This window comes from Sturnira hondurensis, unplaced genomic scaffold (genome assembly GCF_014824575.4).
Source record: "Sturnira hondurensis isolate 20B ecotype Veracruz unplaced genomic scaffold, ASM1482457v3 Scaffold0019910, whole genome shotgun sequence".
NCBI lineage: Eukaryota > Metazoa > Chordata > Mammalia > Chiroptera > Phyllostomidae > Sturnira > Sturnira hondurensis.
Genome location: NW_028092541.1, coordinates 1156588 through 1161943, shown reverse-complemented (window position 1 = coordinate 1161943; position 5356 = coordinate 1156588). Strand labels below are relative to the sequence as shown.

The 5356-nt window shown below is 37.8% G+C and overlaps 1 pseudogene; it reads right to left on the bottom strand.

Annotated features, from left to right (window-relative positions):
* Window positions 1-3660: 3660 nt before the first annotated feature.
* LOC118974863 (male-specific lethal 3 homolog) lies at window positions 3661-4341 on the bottom strand (annotated as a pseudogene).
* Window positions 4342-5356: the final 1015 nt, after the last annotated feature.

The following is a 5356-nucleotide window of genomic DNA, read 5'->3' as shown; positions in this document are numbered from 1 at the left end:
CCGACAGCCCACACGCCCCCGATGCCGTGGGAAAGAACTGTCAGGACGCAAGTGCCTGCAGAGTTTTCCCAGGACAATTTTTTTCTGGGATTTTGCCCCTCTAATTCCCCTCCCTCCTGCCCCTCCTACCCTTCCTGCGTAATGCTTCTGATCATTGGCTTCTGCGGCAAAGGGAGAGGGGGAAAGGAAACCAAAAGACTGCGGTTTCACCCTGAATCACACTTCAGATTAGTGGGTCTCTGGACCTTGGCAGAGAACACGAATGGCTCACACTTTCTCTGGGAGCCCCACCCCACCCCCAACAACATCAAACAAACAAACAAACAAACAAACAAGTGATCTCAAACGTTACTATAATTTTATAGGTACTGATTTATTCAGGATTCTGCAGAGCTCAAAAAAATGAATTTTTTAGTATCTACTACCTTAATTCTTCTCCAGTCCTCTATATCGAATATTTCTATATGTATATATACATCTGTGCACTTTGTATATCATTTAAATACATTATTTTTATAGTTGTGCTTATTGTATATTAAGCTGTATATATATATAATTGTTACACATTAGAAAAGGTTACAATAGCAAATGCTTTAATTCAATTACGATATTTCTAGTTCTGGAAAATAGGATGACTTTTTAAAGACCACTTTTAAAATGGATCTATAGCAATAATACCAAGGAAAACTTTTAAAATACCAAAAGTAGCAATGCCATATTTTGTTTTACATGTGTGTGTGTGTGTGTGTGTGTGTGTGTATGTTGAAGGACCAGAGAGCTCCTGATCACAGCATTGGCATAGAAGACAGCCAGGTTCCTACATTATATAATCACATCTACATTTTGCATACCATAATCTTGGGTATACATCAGTTTTGATTCTTGATTTTATTCTACAAGCACATCACAAAAAAATGATTTAAACTATTGTGGAAGATGACCCAGTTATTCTAAATTGTTCTAAACATAATACATTAAAGCTAAACTGTTTACTTATTAATATAATGCTTGCAGTGATTTTGCAAAAAAATTCATATTTACAAATATATTTTCCTGTAGTTTTGGTTCTCCACCCTTATTAAGATTATTTATATATGCAGTTTTCACATAAAACAGTTTTGACTAAAGTTTTAATGGAGTGAGAGGAAACAACATTACAGTTTTATTAGTATATTTATAATCATACATTGAGTTTCAGGTTAGCACAAATGAATCTCATTTATGATGCTGTTATTCTTCACATAAATTATTCTATTACTACTGTTCATGACAAGCTCTTTGATGTGTAAGACTTAACCACAGGGTTAATGTTCCTCTGATATTAAAAGCTCAAAGGATTTAAAACATAGGCACTAATATCCAAATAGAAAAACAAGCAAATAACAATTTTTAAAGAGAATAACAAAACTAGGCTAAAATTTAACTTTATTAGTAACCAGATATTATATAGGTAAATTGAAATGAGATTGCATTTTGTCTCTACCAAATTGCCTGGTTTTTAGAATGATAATGCTATACTCAGTCAGCGTGATGGTCAGAGTATATTCCTCTACATGAGTAGGATAGGTTGGTATTTCCTTTGTAGAAATGGATTTGGCCATGTACATCAATGATATTCCAAATATGTACACTATTTTATTCAAGTTTATTTTCCTAAGGATTTTCTTACAAGGAAATAATCAGTTTCATAAAAGTTTTATGTGTATGACTATTCATTTGAGAACTAAATGAAATAGGGCACACAAGTGTCAAAAAAGTATTAGACAAAGTACTATTTCTTTTAACAGGAAAGGCAGGGAAGAGAGTAGTGTAAAAAATTATCCTAAAAATAAACCAAACAAATGACTGTATGCCTTTTCAAGGATATAGTGGAGCATTGTATAGCAGTTCCTCCCAAAATTGCTCACTTCTTTGGAAGAAAGCATTTTAAAAAATATATTTTATTTATTTTTAGAGAGAGGGGATGGGAAGGAGAAAGAGTGGGAGAGAAATATCAATGTGTGGTTGCCTGTCATGTGTCCCCTACCAAGGACCCGGCCCACAACCCAGGCATGTGCCCTGACTGGCAAGGAAACCATTGACTTTCTGCTTCACATGCCTATGCTCAATCCACTGAGCTACACCAGCCAGGGCAGAAGAAAACATTTTTTTAAACATACTTTTTACTATTGGTTAAGCTCATACTCTGAAAAATCAAATGTTAAATTAAAAAAGAAGAGCCAAAAATAAATTTTTTTCAAGAGTGGTACAAGTGATTTTTGTTTAGTAGGAAGATAACTCAAAAGGTTATGACTGTATTGCCCTATAGGACATCACTAATTTTATATCTAACTTAGCTTGATTTCTGTATTCTTTCTTTAATTCACTAATTGTATGTAGCAGTCTTTCCTATCCTCTTTTGGATCAGGTTTATAATTCTGCTGGATCTCTCAGTAATAAACTAAGCCAATTGTTATACTTGCCTATAATATATTTGAATGAGATTCATAAATCTCAAAGTTTTATTTTAAATTGTGTTTTTGAAAACTCAGAATGCATCAGTTCTTTTCTGAACCAATAGGAAATCTTCAGTCAGACAAAAAAGATTGTATATAGTCCCTACCTTTCTAAAAAGATAAAATGTATAAAATAAGTTTTGATGGTAGAAAATAGTTAAAATGTCCTATTGCTCATCCATGAGTTTGAAGCTCAACCAAATGAGATAGAAAAGGTGTATCTCCTTATATATTTATTTTTTTAAAATTATTGTTGTTCAATTTCTTCTTATATATTTAAATTAGCATGGAAAATGACATGGAAGATGGTATGTTACACTTGATAAAAAATAAAGGAATGAGTGAATACTTTTGTTGATCAAATGAAGATTATTTAATAAGTGCTTGAGACGATCTCAAAAGCTAAACAGTGTTAAAAGATGCATTGTGATAGAAAACCAATGTTTTGTTGTTGTTTGTGAGGGGTGTGGGGCTTCTGCTTTATTTAGAACATCAAAAATAACATTTTATAGAATGGGAATCATAACATTACACAACAAAGTATAGCTGTAAAATCGCAAACAAGTCAGGCAACACTTCTATCTTTAGATCACCCAAAATAAGACTTTATAAAAGCAAAACTGTAAAGGCAAATGTACAGCCACAAATTTTCTTTTGCCTTCAATATCAATTTTCCTCTCAAATATTTTGGGGCTACTTTGCAGTATCCAAGCAAAACTAAAATTTGTTGGACAGAATTGCTCAGTATTAACATAAGAATGAAAACAGTTTGCAAAACAATTTAGCTTTGTGCTAATAAATAACTAAAAAATGTGGTTGTTGCTAATAACTCCAACGTCCAATGGGAACAGAGCTGCTTTCCCCCCACTGTTACAGATGACTGTACAGTGGCCAAGGTGAGCTGTTGAGACCGTTGAGGCACCAAGGGAGTGAATACCCTTTACCAGAAATAACTGTAATACGTAACAACTCAAACAAAGAGGCCTGCATCTGCAAAGTCCCGCTGGGGTGGACATTGCATCTCCCCCCATTTCCCCACTTCTCCACTGGGAACTAGCATGCAAAGCTACCCAGAGAAGAAGCTCTTCTTCCGGAGCCCTGGAAACTTGAATAAATCTCCATGTGACTGATTCTTAATGCTATTGTGTGCCTCATAGGCAGTTGCCTAGGAAAACTGGAGGAAGAAGTCATCATGTTACTCTTCCAGAAACCTCAGAAAGAGATCAAACTGCTCCAATATAGCCTTCAGATTCTTCAGCTTTCCAAGAATTTCTGGAAGTTTCACTAACAATTGCATCGCTTTGCCCCTGGAAATGTAAGAGGGTAGAGGTGGCTGGGTGACTGTCAGGTACACATGTCCAAAACAGAACCTCATTTGTTTCATGAGTTCTCCTGCCTTCATATCTGGCAAACCCCACTCTCCCTTTCTTGCCTGGGGGCCCCAGGAACAGGTGAGGAAGATCTGTTATTCACACGTGTCTTGAAGGTGCAGGAACAGCAGGGCCGTGCTGGCTTAGGTGTCCTGCTGCAGGCTCTTCGGCTGAGGCATGGTGCTGCTCTCAGACGGCATGTGGCTGTCGGCAGAGAGGCGTGAGGACCACCTCAGAGACTGCAAGGCTCACTTCCACGCCTTTGGAGGGGGGCCAGTTCAACTGTGGTCGCCTGACTCTCCGTGGATTTCGTTGTGGACGGATTCCTCAAACCGGGCTTGGAAAGAGCTCCTCCCGGTTCTTATTAGCGTTTGTGGAACCTTTCCTTAATCAAAAGGGGGAAAAATGGATGATACCACCTTTTTATACTGAACTTGTTCATACAAATACAACACTCTCTCCACTTGCTGCTTCATCCTTCACTACCGTCATCAGGCGAGGGGCTTACTGAGTTCTCATCATTTTTATAATTTCCTTCAACAGGGAGGATTTTAAAGACACGATCGACCAGGCAGCAGCTTTTCCTTTCTTCCTGTGCTAAGGAAAGCTACAGCTTTTCTTGCCAATGTACACTGTAATGCCCGATTTTGACCCGGGTCATAGAGGACAGGATCTTCAGCTGCCTACCTACCCCAGCTTCTTTTCCAACCGTTAAAATGAATCAGATATTCTGGGATCTTTCTGCCTCTTTCATCTTTCCCAACAACAAATCAGCAATCTGGGTCAGTTGGTGCTCTATTCAGAATGAGGAGAGATTGAACAGCGGCCCTCCGGGATGCCTGGACCTCGCTGGTGTCCACGAGCGCAAATCCGTGCCCCAGCCACAGCCTCTCCACAGCGTTTGCGTGAGGCTTCAGACTGCACTGCGCAGTCAGCTGCACTGGGCGAAAGCAGAGACCCCTGTGTCTGAAGGAGGTACAACCACGAAAATACATGTTTCAATTATTGGTCTAGTTCATTGGCGGAACCAGCCTCTATATTAAGGAGCTGTTTGTTTGTTTGTTTTTATTGAATTTTTCCAGTTTTATTGAGATCTAACTGATACGCACCACTATATAAGTTTAAAGTGTACACCATAATGGTTGGATTTATATATATTGGTAAATGATAGCTGCTAAAGTTTAGTTAGCACCCATCATCCCATACAGATATAGTAAAAAGAGAAAACAAAAAAGGAAAGAATATTTTTCTTGTATTGAGAACTCTTGAGATTTACTCTCTTAACAACTTTCATATATATTTATATGTGTAAGTACACACAATAGTGTCAGCTACAGTCGTTATGCTACACATTGTGTCCCTAGTGCCTACTTATCTGGTACTGGAAGTATGTGCTTTCTACCACTTTCTTCAATCCAGCACCTGTCCCCACCTCTGGTAATCACATTCAAGTGTTTTCTTAGTGAACTCCTCTGACTTTTAGCTCTAGGA